Source organism: Poeciliopsis prolifica, unplaced genomic scaffold (genome assembly GCF_027474105.1).
Source record: "Poeciliopsis prolifica strain line A6 unplaced genomic scaffold, Auburn_PproV2 SCAFFOLD015, whole genome shotgun sequence".
Taxonomy (NCBI): domain Eukaryota; kingdom Metazoa; phylum Chordata; class Actinopteri; order Cyprinodontiformes; family Poeciliidae; genus Poeciliopsis; species Poeciliopsis prolifica.
This window is the reverse complement of record NW_026562390.1, coordinates 11,152,001-11,173,108: the sequence shown is the minus strand read 5'-3', so window position 1 is coordinate 11,173,108 and position 21,108 is coordinate 11,152,001. Positions and strand designations below refer to the sequence as shown.

General features: G+C 39.1%; 1 protein-coding gene across 1 annotated transcript in view; it reads right to left on the bottom strand.

Annotated features, from left to right (window-relative positions):
* Positions 1 to 11,195, bottom strand: part of znf462 (zinc finger protein 462) — a 52,223-nt gene extending 41,028 nt beyond the window's left edge. The window contains 1 exon segment of the mRNA XM_055040084.1: positions 10,896 to 11,195. The gene's annotated coding sequence lies outside the window, so the exon portion shown is untranslated.
* Positions 11,196 to 21,108: the final 9,913 nt, after the last annotated feature.

The following is a 21,108-nucleotide window of genomic DNA, read 5'->3' as shown; positions in this document are numbered from 1 at the left end:
ATCCCAGAAACATCTGGATCATCTATACTGCAGTCAAAGAGTTCTTGCGTTCAGGGCTCCTTCACAATTTCCATTTGAAACTTCAATTTTTCCAGTGTTTTAGATAAAATTGATCTTAAAAAGTTTTATTTGTTTGGCAAATCATGATGCAATACAGCTTAAATTGGCTGCTGATATGGCCGTTTTGTAAAGGGTTGTTTTTCTACTTTTTGGGGAGCCCGGGTGTTTGAATATCTGAATTGACTGTTTTCACAATCTGTAACACTTAGATTTGGCAAATCAGAACTCCATTATCCTACACATCCATTAATCATAAACAAGGACTTAAAAATTGCTACTGGTGATAGGTTTGTGTGTGTGTGTGTGTTAATGGAGGCATTCTTACTGAAAGGAAAACATTATCTGGCACTAAATTTCCTCACTGGAAGGAGTTTTTGAAATGATTGCAGTTCTTTAAAATATTACACCTCAGACAAAACCAACTGTTGAACTCAGTTGTAATCATTGTAGTGACAAATGTTTCAATTGTCAAATTATTCATATTAAATAGGATGGAAGCTTTGCATAATTGGTCCCTAAGCTGCATAACACAGACCATTCCCTACTAGCTGCAACTCAAACAATCAAAGTCATCAATTGTTCAAACACAGTGGCCAGGAGGATAAGTCAGTTATTTTACTCAATGACCAGGCAACGATTAGCAGCAGCAGCCAACAGCAATGCATGTCTCTGCATTTCATACTCAAAAAAAAAAAAGAAAAGCTGAACACTATGTTAAAAAAAGACTCAGTGAGAAACAAATTACTAGAACTGCAAATATATAATTTATTAGTGCGGATATTGCAAAGTTGTAAACACATGGCTGCCCTATTAGAGGGTGGACTATATCTCTCCCATATGGAATCGTTGCTTAATGTGAATATTTTTACTTCTCCAACTTTAAACTTGGGACATTTTCACCTCTGAATAAAAATAGACTGCACATCTAAACTGCTAAAAGTTTATTTACGTGTTTAGTGACAAAAGCAGCTTATGGAAGAAGACCAGGTCCTGTAGGTGAGCCATTTAAATATATCTTGACAATATGGCTGTGGTTTGATTAGTGTGAAAATAATGAATAGTGTAATAAAAAACGGCACAACTGCCCTACAGATGCTTTACAACAATATGCCGTACTTTGTTGTTGTGGTAATTTTATTGTTAAAAATAGCAGGTGTTTTGAATAACAGACCCAGTTTTAAGAACTACAGGTCCTGTTTAATGCAGGATTTATGTTGTAAAGCTGTGAAATGACTTATTCTTTTAATGTCTGTTCCTTCATTTTTAGGCTCTCAAGTCAATAAAGTTAAAAGGTTAAAGACCAGATTTGATGATGCAATTTATAGACAAATGTAACTTTTTTTAAAAAAGAACTTGTTACCTTTTAGAAAACGTGTTAATGAATAAAGGACAGAAATCTCAATTTTGTCCCATACTTAATTTTCTTCTTCTGCACCAATCGCGACATTAAACATGTTAAAGGCACACTCTGTATTGAGGTTCACCAGATAAGACACACCTTGTGTGTTGTGCTCTTTATCTCTGGCAGATGGTTACCTGGCATCACACATGCAGTGAGATCAGTGAACTTGAGCCTTTTTTTTTCAGTCCTTCATTACAACACAAGACATTTTCTTTTCCCAACATTTTCAGCTCTCTTTTTCCACATTTCTGTCTAAAGCTCCACTAGGGGAAAGAAAAAAAAAAAGAGAGAGAGAGGGAGAAAGAAGCCGGCCATCATGGAACAAGTAACCTTGCTCCAAGGGTAGCCTTTGTGCTCAGCAAAGGGCTCTGAATGTTCCTTCTGAAAAGAGGGACGACTGCAGCACAGAGCACTTGGTGACAACATTTGGCCTCTTTTTGCTTAGACGATAATGACCGGGCAGATTACGAAGAAGCAGGCATTTAAGGGCCATCTTCTGCGCTGTTACTGTCTTCAGGTTGTCATGGTGAAGGCTATCAAGAACAATACAGCCAGAATACCATCTTTTACATCTGCTTTTGGATATGATTCTCAGAGATATTTATGTGACCTTCAGGGCTGACATGTTCAGAAAACATCAAGCTGGAGAATCCCTGAGTGAGAGCCTCCCCGGTGTGAAGGTTAGGTAACAAAGACCCTGACGCAACCTATATTTTTTGGTACGTTACCATAAATGAAATAGATAACATAAATTGAACCTTTTCAATTGCACCAAGTGAAAATAGCTCCCAACACACATCAAGACTAAATGAAGAAGCAAGGCTACGGAGCAGTAACCTGAAAGTCTTCTGCTCAGCCTTCTCTTAGCATAGTCACCTCACTTGGCTGCTCTCTCGTCTCTCCCTCTCGAGGCTGACAGAATTATCTTCTGCATCAGAGCCGAGGCTGGGCCAACGCTCCACACAGAGGACTCCATTTCACACAGCCAGACCCCGCAGCGGCCAAGGAGCACAGCCAATCGCGCCGGAGTATTAGTGGCACGGCCGGCCAGCCATTTTGTGCTCCTCAAGGTCTTTGACCGTCCTGCTCAAGCCGAGTGGAGGAGCTGCTCGCCTCTGCTATCCTGTTACACAGATGGAAGTGTTTAGCTTTAAGAGCGCAGACCTGAGCAAGCAGCTTCCCCTCCTGCCGGTTCCTTCTGCAAGCTGTCATGACCGAGACGCAGAAAGCAGAAGTGAGATGTGTGGTTTTGATCTCAGCAAACCATGAGAGAAGCTAAAGACAGCATCCAAAGTCTGGTTAGCTCGCTTCTAAAAACCTACAGCAATCCTGTCATCGAAAAAACATTAAGATGATGCATGACAGCTTGTGTAAATAAGATGTTTGCATTACCAAATAAAATCAGAAAGGGGAAAAAAAAGCACGAGGGATGGATCTCAGGGCAACCCTTTGCAGCAACATTATTAAATATTCTAAAAATAATTAAATGCAGAATTTAATTAATAGCTCCAGGCCTGATTATTTTTACTATTTTGCAATGGAAGCTAGGCAGATATTTTTAGTTTTCTCAAGAGCTTTCTTAACTTAAGGGTTCTTAAAAAAATAATTCTGAGAAATTAAACTTCACACATAAGTAGGCTAAAGGGAAAAAAAAACCAACAACAAGCAAATCCAACCAGACCATATCCACTGTCTGACGGGAGAGCTGAGTCAGAGCTCCTGAAATTGAAGCTCATCAGCTCGTGCATGGGCTAAACAAACACGACCAAGGAGACAAGGACAGACCTTACAGAGAAACCAGGAAGTGCTTTTCCACAAGGACAATTAGTCCAGGAAACCTTACATTCCATGCAGCCTTGGAAAGCGGCTTCTCCAAGGAAACGGCTTCCTCACACAAATCAATCTACTGCCTTCTCTAAGGCTCTGCATCGTTTCACAAACAAACTCCATGGATTACTCACAAAGTGCCATCGTGATGCAGCATCTCGCAAAAGTATTCACAGCCCCTGAACTATTTGGCATTTTTTCACGCTCAAACTTTGATGTATATCTTTGAGATACACCACATTTAAGTAAAGCAAAAGATTGAAGTGCAAGGAAAATGTGTGCATATATTCAACCCTTTTAATCTGATCCCCATGCAACACATCAGCTTCTGAAGTCGAACTAACTTTCAAACACAGTCCACCTGTCTATAATTTCATCTCAGTTTAAATACATCTCTTCTCTGAAGGCCTAAGAGGCTGGATAGAAGACATCAGTGAAGGACAAGCAACATGAAAACAGCAGATGGGTCAGGAATATAGATGAGAAGTTGTTTAAATATTATGGATTAGGATCATCTCATGGAGCGCTGTTGATCAATCATCTAAAAATGTTAACTGCATGGCACAGCAGCAAAAACCTACCAGGACATGACTGACAATTAGAGAAGAAACGCCAAGGCCGCCATAATAACTCCACAGGAGCTGTGGGAGGTGACAGCTCAGGAGGTAGAATCCACTTGCAATATTTTGTCCACTGATCTGCTTTTACCTGGCTTCGCTTTTATGGAAGAGTAGCAAGAAGAAAGTCATTATTGATAGAAATCAATGAGAAGTATTCAGATGACTCAGCAATTATCTAAAAGAAGGCAATCTGGTGAGACGAAACAACATTTATATTTTCTTGCCTACTTGGAAACTCTCTAAATTTACAACTCTCACTATGAAACACAGTGTTGGCAGCTGTGTGGGAATAATTTTCTTCAGCAGACTCAAGGACGCCGTTCCGATTTGATATGGAGTCGAATCAAGGTCAATTTGGATCGACGCATGTAAAGATTGAAGCTCTTGATCCAATCTGACACACCGTGAGCTATTTTGCGATAATCAAGGAGTGATAATTTCAGTACCCCAAAAGACTTGCAGCTATAAGTGCAACAAAAGGTTCCATGAAGCACTCACCAGGGAGGTTTAGGGCTAAAGTTCAAGGGGTATAAAAACTTGTGCAAAGAACCCTTCATTATCTCAAAGGTTCCAAACATTAAGCCCATTTTATTTCAAATATGTCTCTACTGACATAAAGCAAAAGCATTTCTTCCCCACAAACAAATCACCAGACAAAAAAAGAAAAAAAAAAAGCTGCAGGATGCACTGAAGGGTTTCTTGTGAGTTGCACTCAGTGGACAACTGCCAGAAAACACTGCAATGCTGACTTCCTTGTAAGCCTGACATGGCAGTTACTTCAGTTACAGGAGGTGGGTGAGGTTACAAGCTCATCAGGACAGAGCATTTCAGAGTAACCACCCAGAGGACAAGGGAAGCGGTAACCCACCACAAAAGAATAACCAAATAGCTCAAAATAAAAAACTCATGGAAGATTACAATTACAATCCAATAAAAACCTTCAAAGTTTGTTGAAGATGAGAGGAGGTGAGCTTGTTCTTCTGCTTCTCTAGCTCTACCAAATGACCTCTTGAGGCAACTCAACAAGTTTGAGAAGGGAAAGACGAGAGACGCATCAATATTAACTTACCACAGGGACCTCCTTTCCGAGTTTCTAAATATTTAATCGTGGATGGACAGCTCTGTTGTCTCAGAGGCTGAGCCAGTGTGGATCTCTCCCTCTACAAGACCAGTCCTGTTCCTGCTCAATGAAGGCCTTGTCCAGAGGCACCACACTGCCTAAGGAACGGGCGTCTCCAAAGAAGCCTGAGGGTTTTTTTTTTCCTCCCTTTCCTCCCTCCACCACAGGCAGCTCGAGGCAGACAGAGTAGGCTTACTGTGTCCTAATGCAGAAGGACATTAAATCATGATGAATTTGGAAACCATAGGACTCCTCGTTTGTCTCACAAGACATGCCGTCACATCTGCACAGTCATTTCAGATCAGGATTTCCAAAAAAAATCTACTCCTTAGGTACATACATGTTGAGAAAACAAACTTCCTGAGATACAAACACTTTTTTCTTCCAGGAGGGGAAGCAGGGTGAAACTGATCTTCAGATGGAAAGCAAAGAGGAGGAACCAGTTTGGCAGCAGTGTAACGTGGCAACTGACAACAGAAACTGGAATGACACCTCTACTTAGCCACTTCCTTGTTCCACCTAAAACCCAGACATGGTGGTGCACTTAGGTCTTTTAGCAGGCCAAAGGTTACACAGCAGAAAGATCACACTGCAAATCATATTGCACTTTGAACACAATCTGAAATCATTTTTGAAGCTTCAGAGCCTCAACATTAACAATATTAGAGACAAAAACAAACAAAATTTGGCTGCAGTGTTTAGCTGGACAGCGCTTTGGTTGGTAGTGGAACAGCAAGCAGAGCCGGGCTGCATCTCACGTGCCATGTATCTCGTCAAGAAAGCGCTCACTGGAGCATTTCAATTTGCTTTTGTGCGTCTCTCCTGGCCTCCTTCACAGCCCCAGGTAGAGAAGAATGGAGGAGTGCATCATGCGGTGTGAGTAAGTGAATGAGAGAGGTCAGGACAACGGGAGGAGGAGGGGAGACGTTGTGAGAAAGAACGGAGAAGGTAAAGAGCAGAAAGACAGAGAAACGGGGATGACTGATGAGCTTCATGACCACTTCCTTCCAGCATTCAAACCATCACAGAGGTCTCTGGGGCTGTTTGATCCTCCGCTTTACCAGTTAAAAATGATTAAAACACCTCACAAACACAAAGGCTTTAGCATTCTTGGCCTCTACTCCATCACCTCGATGCTGAATTTTGGTTTTAATTTAGATAGGGACACTTGAGCTACTAAAATAGATCACAGATTTGGACAATCGTTTATAAATGTTAATTATGAGCTGCTGTAAAGAGGCATTCAGCTCCTTCACTTCAGTTAAATGGCACCTGCAAGATCTTTAAGTAATATACAAAAGGTCGTGAATTGAATAGGAACCCAAAATTGTTGAACTTTTTTTTTTTCATTTATTGCTTCGCCATCTTTCTTTAGTTGATAAATGAGCCGCTTGCACTCTTTGGTTGCTCCAGCAAAGGAGTTCAGTTGGCAATATGCTGCGAAAAACACCTTCAAAAACTGCTGAACAGAGATGCAGCAATCTGGTCATTTTCACATCGGAGATCAGAAGGCCAAACGATTTAAAACTATGACAAAATTCTAGTCTAACAATATTCTTGAGCAGCAACAAAACCAATGCCTCTGGTACAATTTATCTTCTAAATCTTACAGTTCTGACAATTTAAGAGAAAAATAAATGAAAAAGAAATCAAAATCACCTGTCAAATCTTTTAAAAAGTAAAGGAGGAAGACTGATGTGCATCTCTACCTATTTAATAAAGAAACAGTATGCCAGATTGAAAGTAAATTCCCTAGAAAGCAATAGTTATGTAATTATAATCAATGTGTTCTCATGTTATCCACAACCAGCTCCATCATGTGAAACATTTATATTTATGTTAAAGGCTGGCAAAACATATATAATCAGTAACATTTTCTATGTAAACTTGACTAGCATCACACACAAGAGTTCAGAAATGCCTATTTCACTTAAATTTCTTAAATTATTATTTAACGTGCTAAAGTTATAGAATAAATGAAACTTCCTTGACTAACAACTTTAAACCAAATTTAATGAAATGTAAAAAAAGAAAAAAAAGTCTAAAAAATGTGTCTAAAAATATTCAGAGCTTAAGTATGACTATAGAAAATTAATCTATTGGAGTTACATGCACAGAAAATATAGAAAAATAAAAAGAAAAGGCTCTGCTCTTAAGGAGGGAACCATTAAGGGTTCAGCAAAAGACGTACTTCTATTTTTGTCCCCTTACTCTGTATTACTCTGTATTTATGTCTTTTATTTCATTGTATGTAAAACACCTCATTACTAACTTTAATTGTGTCGATTACTTATTGTGACCATAATGCCCAAACAGTGTCATATCATCATTCTGGTCTCAATTTGATCCTTTTAATGCATGATCCAAATCCTATTTTGGATGAGAGTTCAAAGGTCTTCAAAAGTCCCGTTACCTTGTATATAGAGCTTTAGGATTATTGCCCTATTTGTTGAACGAGAACATATAAAGTCAAGAACATTAAATGAGTATAACTTTAGCTTTAGGTGTGGATAATAATTTTGAAACAATCTGTATGAAAAGTGAAAGCAAAGTTTCCACATGAACATTAAGAGGCTTTAATTACAGATTGCTAAATAAAAGAAAGGATCAGTTTATAGGTAATTGTTAGCTTTATGGTGTTTTTACGTCAGTTTCTGATGATCAGATTATTGATTAATCGATTGACATTTCGAACAAAATGGTGCTTCCTATTCTTCATATGAAATGCGTGGTGAGATGGTCATCTATAAAACCAACAAAGCAAGCCAACAGACTTCAGGAGTCTGACAGACTCTGCAACCCAAAGGTGGAATCCTATCAATCAACTGTTTGTGGAGAAAAAAAAAAAAAAAAAAAAAAAAACGATAAGGAATGTATTGCAGACTTGTGAAAGTTGAAGCTTGAGCTGGAACTGCAAACAGAGCACGAGTTATCTGTGTGGACGCTGGAGCTTCCTCCACCAAAAGACCTTAATCACCTCCTGAGCATGCAATCCCCAAGCTCATTTGCAGCAACTTCTAGCAGACTAGATCCGCCGCAGCCAGCCTGTCTTGCCAGACGAATGTGACGACCACAGCAGATTCTCGCCTGCTCGTCCTCTATCGGCTCCTCCTCGAGAACTTGTCTGCCCTGCCGAGGTGGGGAGAGAAGGAGCGTGGCCACCATTTTGATTGCTCTTCCCAGCCCCAGCCTTGTCGCAGCACACCGTGTCAAGCTCACAGGCTTCTTGTCAGCAAGATTTCACACAGTGGCTAGGAAAAGCTGCAGAACACACACACACGTACACACTCCTTTCAATCTCCAGGCAGGCTGGACACCTTCAGTCTATTATGCACACAAAGTCACCTAAGGCTGAGCAGATAATACAGAGCATGTTCATGCATGACACCTAATCTCTAAATGGCTCAAAAACCACATCAATACGAGTAATTATGTAATAACATGAACATGTGCAGCCCAGATCTCCACTCCCTGGAGTCTGAGCTATCATAAGTTGTAACGATCTGCTTTTATTTTAATGAAAACCGCTAAAGAGAGCTGGATGGGGCAGCCTGGAAACGGATCCAAAACAAAGCAAGAATCATCATAAGAATTTTCTACAAGAAACCGCCTGCAACAGCCGTTGCTTCACTCACACACTCACACACACACACACACACAGAAACAGAAGAGCGTGCGTATGTGTGTGTTAATACCGCTCTGTTGATCATTAACTACCTGCAAGACCAAAAAACAAAAAACGACATTGTTCTGCTTTTAAACTCTATGGTATCTCCATGTCCACCTGTAGATAGAGTCTTGGTTCTGAAAATGTTCGACAAGCAACGCTGGTGCAGGTTGGGCTGCTCTCAGTGGTATTATGAAGTAATTTTGGCAGAGTAATGTGCTAGATAATTAAAAACAAAAGATTTGGCAAACAATGCCAACAGCCAAACAGATGAGCTGTCCAAGCATATTGATTGTTGCTTCATCAAAACGTCATAAAACAAGAATAGAGGAAGAAATATGATGATGTCCTTGTGCAAACTTAATAGTTCCATTTAACAATAAATTATGAACTGGCACCACAAAATGATATCGAACCTAATCTAATGTGTTAAATAAGAAACCTGTAGGATATTCAAATATTCAAATTATATAATCAATGACAAAATAAACTACAATTAGCAATATATGCCTGCAATGTACATTTATGTATGCTTTATACAATAACACTGTATTTATGGCAGGAGACTGCATCATATAAGGTGATTGATATTTAAAATAAAATATTTTAACTGCAGCTACCACTTAGTTTTATATCCAAGGCCGTCATTTTGGCCAAAGCGCATTAATAATACCCAATACTAAAACATATGTACTGTGGTAAGTGGACAGTTCCCTGCCAGAACAGTTTTTAGGAAAAGTTTGACATCCACTGTGTTAGGGAATTTTCTAAATGTTTTTTTACTGAAGATCTTCCAGTGTTACACCAGGAAAGTTTGTTTCCACAGCCTGGTACAAGATTCCCACATTTTGATAACTGAGAAAATGACCATGCATCAAAGCATTATTGTACTTGTGAGTGAGAAAACATGTAAAAACTTAATTGCCCTTACTTTAAAAGTTATATTCAATAAAATCTAGCTTTATTTTTTAAGCACTTTAAAACATTATACAGGACTTCAGTGCCATTCATAGACAGAAAGAGCAACAGTCCACAAAATAGTGCATCGACTATTCAATTATACATAACCAGTACATTTGGCTTGTGTTATTTAGATAAACAATAATTATATAATTTTAAATTAAAAGCAGTAAATTGCCTGTTTTCAAGTTTGCTGTCCAGCTCTGTACTCGTAACAGATTATTAGAAGCTAATTGGTCAGGCAGTCTGTTGCAGTAGCCAAACCAGCCAGTTTAACAGACATAAAACAGTGTTGCTACTAAGCATACTCCACATTTTTACTTAATAATTTCCAATACCTTTGATCAAAAAATAACTACTAACAGCTTTTATAATACAAATGTAACAGCTATTTAAAATATAAAAATATTTTTTTGTATTTATAGCAAATACTAATAAATTTATATTTGCTATAAAGTGTAGACCTTAACCAATTTTCTTCTTTGCCCAATTTGACATTTTGTCTCTCCCTGTTATGTTTGCTAAGCCATAAACAAAGTATGCACTTTAACCATTGCATTACTTTTTTCATTGAGTGGATTATAATGTGAATTATAATTTTAAAAAGTGCAACAATTTGCTTGGTAGATACCGTTACGATAAAATAATTTCTCTCAGGGAATAAATATTTACTTTAAGAGCAAAGGGGTGAATTGACCAGCACCCAGGAAATGCAGTCGTCCTCTTTCAGCCAGCTGATTGGTAGTGTGCAGGTCATTGAGATGATTTCCTGCTCCATGCACAATTCCATTCACTCCAGCAATTTCCAGCTATTTCCCTTAGATCTCATTAAAATTCGTTTGAAAAACAGAAACAAAACGGTGCAGCATTTCAGCGGTTTTGAAACATTTAACTTTTTAAAACCTTGGTAGATCTTCAAACCTGAAGATCGGCCCTCGACCATCTGCAAGCATGTAAGTGAAAGCAAAAATAAAAAATAAAAAACTCATGGGGAGTCAACACCTTGAATGCACCGCCACTTTTAAACTTCTCCTGTCTCCCCCTCTCAGCAAGCTAAAACTTCAGAGCTGAAAAAAAAGCAGCAGAAGAAGGAGGAGGAAGAAGAAGGAGAAAAAGGTGGATGAGCTCATTCTGAACACAACCTTTGTTCTGCCTGCCTGTCTGACTCCAGGGGCTCTCCTTGGAGACTCATCTTTCCTTCCTCCATTTCATGGTGAAGCCCTACTTTGTGTGACATACCTGACTTGAGACCAGTGACAAGCAAAACAGCACCTCCAAGCAGTCAAGCTGGTAACACTGAAGCAGTGCTCACCCAAGGAATAATGATAATAATAATAAAAAAAAGAAGCTGAGAACATATTATAGGTAGAACCAAACTGTGGGTTTTCTTAGAGATATCTAACTCCAACGCTGTGGAGAACGAAGTCCAAAAATCGCTAGCTGATAAGGTTTCTTTCTCTAGAAGCTGGGAGGAGGGGGATAGGAAAGCACTGGACATGGCTTTCATGGTGAGTGAGTGAGTGTGTGTGTGTGTGTGTGTGTGTGGGGGGGGGGGGGGGGGGGGGGGGGGGTGTGTGTGTGGCTGGACCAGCGGCTATGGCAGCTTCTCTGTGTCGCTAATGGAGTCTGGGAGAGGAGATCAACCCAGAGCAATGGCTCCTCCATGAAGCTACCGCGCAGGCACCAGCGAGGGAGAGAGGAAGAGAGAGAGAGAGAGAGGGGGGCCACCGACTAATTCCTCTGACCAGACATGCCGGCGGAATAACAAAACACTCCGCTCCGGTGCTGCCGAAACACGCAGGCAAGCCTCCTACTTTTTGCGCCACCACCACCAACGCTGCTGCCGCCGCGTCCATTTCCTTGTGTCACTTTGACAACAAACCGAAAGGCGACATAAGCGAGGAAGCAGCGGCTTGGGAAGCGAGAAGAGCCACTTGACTTTTTGGGGCTGCCTAGTGACTAAAAAAAACCCCAAAACCCCCCAAAAATCTCGCCCCGACTTCCTCGTCTGGACCCTGGACGAAACCCGAGCGAGCACGCAGCTCTTTCCAGGTCATTCACGAGGCGCTCTCCAAATTATATCCCATGATCTACCACACCGACGCTCTCTTGGACCTTGAAAGCCCAGCAGCAATCTTGACGAAACGGGACGCACAATCACAAGAAGGGGAGATTAAAACCACACACAAAAAAACTCACTGGTACAATCTTCTCCTCGAGCGATCCTCCCGAAAGTTGTCCTCGTATTTCATGCGTGCGCCCGGTCGGTCTAATGGATGATCGCCATCTTTCCTGCTTCTCCTTCGCTGCAGCTGCAGATGACCTGAGATCCGTCTGTCTCTGAATAATGAGCAACCACACAGACAAGGAAGACAATCTGCAAAGCAGGCTACACAAAGAAGTTTGGGAGACTAGCAAGCACCAGAGGGTGCACAAGAGTTTACGATGAGACGAGGGGAGAGCATCAGCAGGATGGACAATGTCTATGCCCGAGAAGCTCATCCTTCATCTAGACTGAAGTCAGATGATCTGCAAAGCCTCATCGGCGGCTCAGAGCACCAGCAGATACACGCGGCCACCGTAAATTTTATATAGGCAGGCAATACTATGTGCGCAACGTCATGAGGTTATCTGCAGTTCACCTTGGTGATGCTGCAGCTTCACACCGTACATAAAAATATAGATATTTCCACAAATACATAAATAAAAAAATATATACACATATATATATTTTAAAGGCTTATTTAGTAAGACAAAAAAAGAAGACAATTTCAGTCAACACAACCACATTTACCACAAAGGGTTATTCTAAAAAAATCAATTAGCAAAAATCTCTTTTTTTTGTTTATTTTATGCCCCTTAGTCCAATCACAAAAAAAAAAAAAAAAAAAAAAAAAAAAAAAAAAACATGGCTGATGTGCTCCTGCGGGCTACTGCTGTGACCAGCTCACAAAAGAAAAGGAGCCCAGCACAAAAAGGTGTGGGGGTCCTGCTAGATGTATGTCAGTAGTAAAAGGATGGGGTTGGACGCCTGAGGGGGGGTGGAGGGAGCTGAGCTGTAAGAAGCAAAGAGGGCAGCCATGCATATATGGGTGGGTGGATGGTTAGTGAGGAGAAGCAACCTACCTGCCTTGCATGATTGAGCAACTAGAGTGTAATATATCACCTGAGAGCCTTTGTTTTAGTGAAGAGCTATATGTATATATTGCTATATTTGCAAAGTCACAAAGTTACATTTTAATGCAGTTGCATAGAAGAATTTAGAAAACACAAATCTATCTATCTATCTATCTATCTATCTATCTATCTATCTATCTATCTATCTATCTATCTATCTATCTATCTATCTATCTATCTATCTATCTATCTATCTATCTATCTATCTATCTATCTATCTATCTATCTATCTATCTATCTATCTATCTATCTATCTATCTATCTATCTATCTATCTATCTATCTATCTATCTATCTATCTATCTATCTATCTAACACACCTTTCAAAATGGGAAAGACAGGAGAACTGGAATCTGAGAACCTACATATATTTTAAGGGTTTTGGGCAAAAAAAGTGACCAGCTCTTTTTGCTGGTCACTTTGCTGGTCATTGCATAAAACATGCAATGATTTTAGAATCATTGCATGTTTTATGTACAGTGTGCCTTTGCAAGACAATTATGCTATTTTACATAAAAGTGTTAGGGTTTAACATTTGAATGCATCATAATTTTTTTTTAAATATTTACAATGTTCCATGTATTGGAGATCATTATGGTGTCATGTATATATATATATATTTCCCTTCTCACCCACCGTGGGTGGTTCTTATCCTCTGAGCTCGGGTCCTCTACCAGAGGCCTGGGAGCTTGAGGGTTCTGCAGTATCTTGGCTGTGCCAAGGACTGCACATTTCTGGACTGAGATGTCTGATGTTGTTCCTGGGATCTGTTGTAGCCACTGCTCCAGTTTGGGGGTTACTGCCCCGAGGGCCCCGATGACCACAGGCACCACTGTGGTCTTCACCTTCCAGGCCCTCTCCAGTTCTTCCCTGAGGCCCTGGTATTTCTCCAGTTTCTCGTGCTCCTTTTTCCTGATGTTGCAATCACTTGGTATTGCTACATCTACCACAACGGCTTTCCTCTGTTGTTTATCCACTACGAGAATGTCTGGTTGGTTCGCCATTACCATTCGGTCTGTCTGGATCTGGAAGTATATATATATATATATATATATATATATATATATATATATATATATATATATATATATATATATATATATATATATATATATATATATATATATATATATGCCTGTGGTCATCGGGGCCCTCGGGGCAGTAACCCCCAAACTGGAGCAGTGGCTACAACAGATCCCAGGAACAACATCAGACATCTCAGTCCAGAAATGTGCAGTCCTTGGCACAGCCAAGATACTGCGCAGGACCCTCAAGCTCCCAGGCCTCTGGTAGAGGACCCGAGCTCAGAGGATAAGAACCCCGCGGTGCTTATATATATATATATATATATAGGTTTAATGAACAATTATGGTGCTGTGTCATATTTTGATCGGTTCCCTTATACCAGATGAAGATCATTAAAACATAAAAATATAGATATTTACACAAATACATAAATAAAAAACACAAAAGATAAAGAGTCAAAAATCAAATGTGATACTTCTTTATAAACATTTTTTTAAGTATTTGGGAGCATTCAAGAGGTAGAAATAAATGTACAGACTTATTTAGAGTTAATAGAGACGAGTCGAGATAAATTTATTGTAGGACAAATATGACATATCTATATCTATACAAAGGATTGAGAAGGGTTTATTTTTTTCTGTCCAAACAAACCACAAGCTGTGAAAATTCAGGATTAGCTATATAAACTTAACCTTTAATAATGACTGATGTCAGTGGGTTCACAATCTGCTTAGCAACCGACTGGAACAGTTTTAACTGCACAGTGCAAAACTGCTGCTCACCAGATACGCCTCTGCAGGCCACCTGCAGAATGTTCAAATGAGCTTCACATGGACAAACCGGAGAACTGTTGTAAAATATTTTTAGGGATTTGTTTTGTCATGAAGTTTAAATTTGAAGAGAAGAAACCACTACACTCTAGCTTGACAATTTATCACAACTTTGGCAACTTTCCTGAAGTGGCGAAAACCGGAAACCGGCTGTTTTAGCAACTTCTGGAACAAGACATGCTATCATCAATTTTAGAGAAACAAATTAGTAATCATACCACCATAATCAAGTATTCTATAAAATGAATAAAATAAGTCTACATTTTTGTTTGGTCAGGTCAGAACTCTGTATTTCTCCAAGACGGCTTTAAGGAATCACAAATGTTAATGTTAATCGCAAATGTTTTACCCCATTTTTTCCACATCTGACCTCTGACATGTCATATTTTATTCAGTGCAATATTAAAATATGGTGATTTACTTTGTGGGATTCCACACATGAATCTGATGAAATTTTGAGGTCTTATTTATACAGAATAAGAACATTTTGAAGGCTTTACAAGTCTTCAAATGGCAGCATAAATCAGGTCAGCGTTTGGCTCAGCATGTACTTGTCTATTAATCAACACACAGCTCCTTAGGTTTGTTGGCCAGAAGGTTGTTCCAAGCATCATGGAGATCTTACCACAGTTCCTCTGTGGATTTAGACTACCCAGCAACTTCTGCTCTTTCATCTAATCCCACACTGACTATGTTGTTGATATATGGGCCCTGGGGGAGCAAGGGGGTGTGGTGGGAAATGCCATCTGTTGCAGGACTTCTTGGTCCTCTTACTAGAGAAGATGTCTTCTGTAGGACAATACACAGTGCCTTGAAAAGTATTTACCCCCATAATTGATCAAATTCTGTTACTTTACACCACAAAGTTATAAAGTATGTTATCTAACTGTATTTTATCTCACAGACCAGCATAAAGTAGAGAATGTTCCTCTAAAAAGCATATAAAAAAAGCCATATAAATTTGAAAAAGTGTGACGTGAATTTGAGTTCAGCCTCTCCGAGTTAATGTCTTTCACCAGAAGGATGAAAGGAGGATGGTAGTGAGCCATTCATTTGATTCGGGTGTATTGAAAACAGTGGTTGATTTGGTAGGGAGGGCACAAGTTATTTCTTTTTCCCATGTTCAGTTAGGTGGTTGTTGGCATTTTCATGTCCATGTCTAAATATCTGAAACATGCAGGACAAGAACCCCTTTTGACTGACTGTGGAGACGACTGGTCTCACAAGTACTGTACATCCAGAGGGTGAAACATTTGTTCATGAAGTGCAGTGTTAGTCTTCTTAGGCCAAAAGTAAAAAAACAAACAAACAAAAAAAAAACAGAGCTCACATCTTCCACTTTCTTCAAAATGCAAATGTTAAATTGTCTCTATTCAAATAAAACAATGGCTTTATTGTTAGATCTGTAGATTGGAGGACCGACATTTGTTCTATCAACACCATATCCTACCCGCCAATAGATTACCAATTGTTTCTTTCTCTAATGCCAAGCCTTTCAGTGTAGATCATAGGCTGACATCCTACATTTTTTAAACTTTTCAATGGTTGGTCGCTTGACTTAAGTCAGGTATTTGATTCAGGTGTGTTGGAACAGGACTGCATCTAAAACTTTCAGCCGGGATTGCTATATATTAGGTCTGTGGTTGTATCAAGTTCTTCCCACTTTCAGATGATGGAATGAGCAGTCCTCATTGAGATGCTTAAAACTTGGGCTGTTGTCATATAAACTTAACAATGAATCAAACTAACTTTGACTTCATAACTTTTTCCAGTTTGCTTTGTTCATTTGTCATCTGATAGAAATTGTGTATTTATGTTCTTGAATAAATCGTCTGAGATCTACACAGAATAATTTTCCTCAGATTTCACAGTTGAGTGGTACATTCTGCTGGTTATCACATGAAATTCCAATAAAACACAGGAAAAGTTATGGCTCTGGCATGATTATGGAAAGTTAAAGGAGTAGTTTAACTTTTCCTAATAACACAGGGGCATATAAAATGTTATGTCCACAAAACAAATAAAATAGAAAATCAGAAGTCTTTGTAATTGTAAGATTTTCATTTTTGCTTTTTGTTTGTGGACAATAAATGGCTATATCTGATCCGACGATTCCAACAGAGGATTTTATTGTTTTCATCAACACTGAGAAGCCTAAACTCTCCAGCACTTACTCATTTTCCTGCCTGTGTCACATAACTACCTCAGGCTTTCTGGTGATTGCTGTCTAACAATCACGCATCCATACAGAGCCAAATTCAATTTGTGATACAAGACACATAGTTAATCATGTTTGATAAGTGTTGATGTTCTCTCTTGTGATTTTTGTTTATGAATTATGGATTGCGAGAGGCATCTTTTCGTCGAGCAAAATAGAAAGCTTTGTATGAACAAATGATTTTTGCTCTCTGAGTTATCAATGTGCAATTCTTGCCACTGGAGTTGAAACACAAGTATCTCATCAACGCTGTTGCTAAGCAGTGTGAAAGAAACTGTATCCAAATGATGACACCTTGGGAGTGGGGTCGTGTAAGAATATGAAGTATGAAACATCCTGTTAAGGAAGAGATGACAGATGGAAACAGGAATAAGCTTTAGTTAATGCACTTCTATGGTGCCAATTCTCCTGTTGCAGTGACGTACATAGCCCCATGTATTTCCCTACCAATGGTCCCGTTGCCAAAAAGTGACTTCCTCCTCCTTTGGGTTTTCCTCTGATGCAATGTCACTGTGCTAGCTGTTTCTTTAACACCCTTTACTTAGAGTGAAATAAAAACACAACACCTCAGACATTCAAACTAGACATATTCAATGTCTCAGCAGTTCTTTGAAGAAAAACCTCTGGAGGAACAGCGCGTGTGCTGTAGACAAATGCACACTGTGTTGACGGTGCATGCTAAGAGGTGCTGGAGAGCAGTGAGGGTTTATCATGCTGCTTGGACATATGGCTGGTGCAGCAAATCTGATTAATACGGGATGGCCAGGAGTCCGGTGTACAACAGAGGATAGACTACGCCAGGACATCCCCACTGGTCCGGCCTCCCTCTCACACCATCCAAACTTAGCCTGAGCAGCTAAAAAAGGACATTCCACCACAGACTCAGATGGTCAAAGCAGTGGGGAATCAGGAGAGGGGGTGTTGTTGGTTACAAGGTGAACAATGACAGGGAACTTTGTGGGCATTTTAGGAACTGGGGACATTTACTGAGTCTAAATTCTTCTAAGGTTTCAATCAAAAAGAAAACTTAAATAGAACAATTATTATAAAATCCATCCATCATGTATCCCAGCATTTTATTCCAGCGTTTTAGCTACTTGCAATCAATACACCCAATCACACAGATTAAGCACATGCTACGATGCCAAACTCTAAACCAGGGGTGCTCAAGTCCAGTCCTCGAGAGCTACTGTCCTGCAACTTTTAGTTGCAGCCTTACTCCAGTAGACCAGGCTCAGCTTTGAACAGGCCTGGTAACGAGTCATTCATTTGATTCAGGTGAGTTGGAGCAGGGATGCATCTGATAGTTGCAGGATGGTAGCTCTCGAGGACTGGACTTGAGCACCCCTGCTCTAAACAGTAACTTAGTTATGTGTTAATGCTTGAAAATGACCAACGAAACAAATTAGTATTTTTTATTTTATTTTATGCAAGTTTAAAGAGAAGTCTAAGACTCCAGTATCAGTCAGAACTTTGAGGGATACAAGCTTGGTGCATCTCATCAAATTGTAAGAGAGATCTTTCAGAAAAGAGAAGGTGAAAGAAAACAGAATTTTCAAGTCAAACCACAACATTGGATGCAATTACCTATTCCTTTGAAATGAAATGGTTTACCTCAAATGGACAATATTGACATAATAAAAAAAACCAATCTGCTTTAGCAGGCTGATAGACATTTAGAGAATGATAATCTGATATTTAGAGAATGATAATCAACCTTCTCCTATGAAAAATAGAGAACTAAGTGAAAGAACACCTTTGATTTCCTCCATGCTATTTTTAGTATCAGAAGTTTGCAGATTGAGATGCTGTCAGTAAATCTTGGGGGTAAAATTGTGTTTCAGCTCATCTGAGCAATGATATGTTTGGAGAATAATAAAGTTCAGAATGTACTGTTACATATATGCTGGTTTTAGTCTGCCTGACCATCAGGTCATTCTTTTTTTCTTTTTCTTTTTTTATATTTTTTATTCCTCTGCCACCGGTCCAGGAGACAAACTCAGAAAGCCCTCTCCCCAGTGACACTTTCAAAATCATCCTGGGAAATCCCCAGGCGTTTGGAGACCAGAAGGGAAATATTGCTTTTCCAATGTTTTTTGCGTCTGCTCTTGGGTCTCCTCTTAGGGGGCTGGACCCAGGAAAACCTCCAAAGGTTGGTTCCCAGAAGGCATTCATATCAGTTACTATTACATCCATCTATGCAGTTTATATTGAATGAGCAAATTTCCTCTTTTACTGTTTGCACAGAGCCAAAAGAAAGTTTTACTGATCTCCTTTATTATCCTACTTACTGTCTTAGTATAAAACAAAGGTGGATCCATATTATTAGTTTTAGGTGATTTAAACACTTTATTGGTTGCTCTGACTGAACTCACTGTTGGTGAGTAGTTTTTCCAGTAACATTCCCGAGCTTTAAGAAGCTCTCCACGCATCTTCACACATTTCCCTCCCTGTCACTTAAAGTTCTGTTGTACCTGACAGTCACTGTTCACCCTGCAAAGATGAGAGTTCCTTGATCATTACCAGCGTAGGTCACAAGTTACTGTCACAATGACTGTAGATCTAGTAGAATATATTCCTTAGATGCAAAATATTATGACATTTCTTAAGCTTCTCAGCTTGTGATCAAATGAGAACATGTTATATAAGAATGGGTTTAGTTAGATTTGAATAATTTATATTTGAGTGTATGGCAAAGTCTTTGTGGATATAATTTAGTATTATAAATGTTAAGATTGTGTCTTAAACAGACATAAAAAAAACCCCACTAGTTTTTCCATTTACAGTACAAATAAAGCATTGGTGACACTGCTTTCTGCATTTTGAGTCTTTTCCAATCTTTTCCAAAGAAAAGATTGTCCCATATTCCCTTATTAGAATAGACAAAAGTCCTTCCAGACAAGAAAAATAAAAATCAACACCAAAAATTGTATTAATTTTTTACCTTTCATTTAAAAAGATCTTCGTACGAACTTTGCAGTTTTCATGTCAACATTGATTAACAGAGCACTTTCCACCCCAGAATAATTAAATGTTAAGCTATTTAGTTTATCATTAAAGAGATAAAAATAATAAAATAGTAATAGTTTTTTTATTTTTAAATCAAAAGTGTAATCTAACCCATCCTTTTAACTTGAGAATTTGTCACACTATCAATCTAAAGTTAGAGAAAGAGTGTGCGTCATTGTCAGATGTAAATTAAAGTCAAGCTCTTAGACACAAACTGGACCTCACATTTTTTGAAGATAAGAAATTTAACCCGAGGAGCCGTATCCTTACAGTGAAACATGGAGATGGATCATCATGCTTGGATCTTTTTTATAAGGGTGAATGACGACTTCACTGCTCTTCTTATTTATCAGAAGAACAGATAAATAAGTTGAAGTGCTATAAAAGGTAGGGGAAGAACCTTCTCCCCTCAGCTAGAACACCGTAGACTGGTCCTGTTTGGGTCTTTTGGGATGACAGTGACCCAAAACCAACAAGAAAAACAAGAAGTGGATAAATCACATGTAGGTCATGGAGAGGCAAAGGCAGTCTCAGAACCTCAATCATTTGCAGAGGGGTCTGAAGCTTGAGCTGTGAGTGGAATCCAAGTACCTAAAGGATTTAGAGAGTTTTTTGTGAAGAGAAGTGGGCTTAATTCCCCCACTACAGATGTTTCAAATTCCTGTGTCAGTGGAATGAGCTCACAGCAAGGAGGTCAGTTGTTGTCAAATTGGTTCTAGGTCAGTCGTATGTTCAGCGACATTTTGCACTTAAGGTCAAATTATGACTATCTGATCTCAAAGACAAAGACATAATACTTGAAATTCAAAGAAGACTTTTAAAGGCATATTAGTGGGTTGTTGTTCTTCTCTTCCTTTATCAAACCTCAAGTGTGTTTCAGGTTTTAATGACAGCTTAAGTTGAAAAATTAAACCATGATTCCTGCACCGAGGACCATGAAAGTTTACATAAAATGTAAAATATTGAAATCTTGTACAACACAACAGAATACAATAACACATTTTGTGTCATTTTTCTTTCAGAATATTGTTGACGCATTTACAATGTCTAGGTTTATATGGATGAAAAATGTTAGTTTTTCTTCGATTTTCCAGACAAAAAGTACGAGAAAATGTGTTTTTGTGTGACTCTGAGTGTGGTGTTGGCAGATAATTTGTCATTGTTGCAAACTTTACGGCTTTTAAGTCCTCATT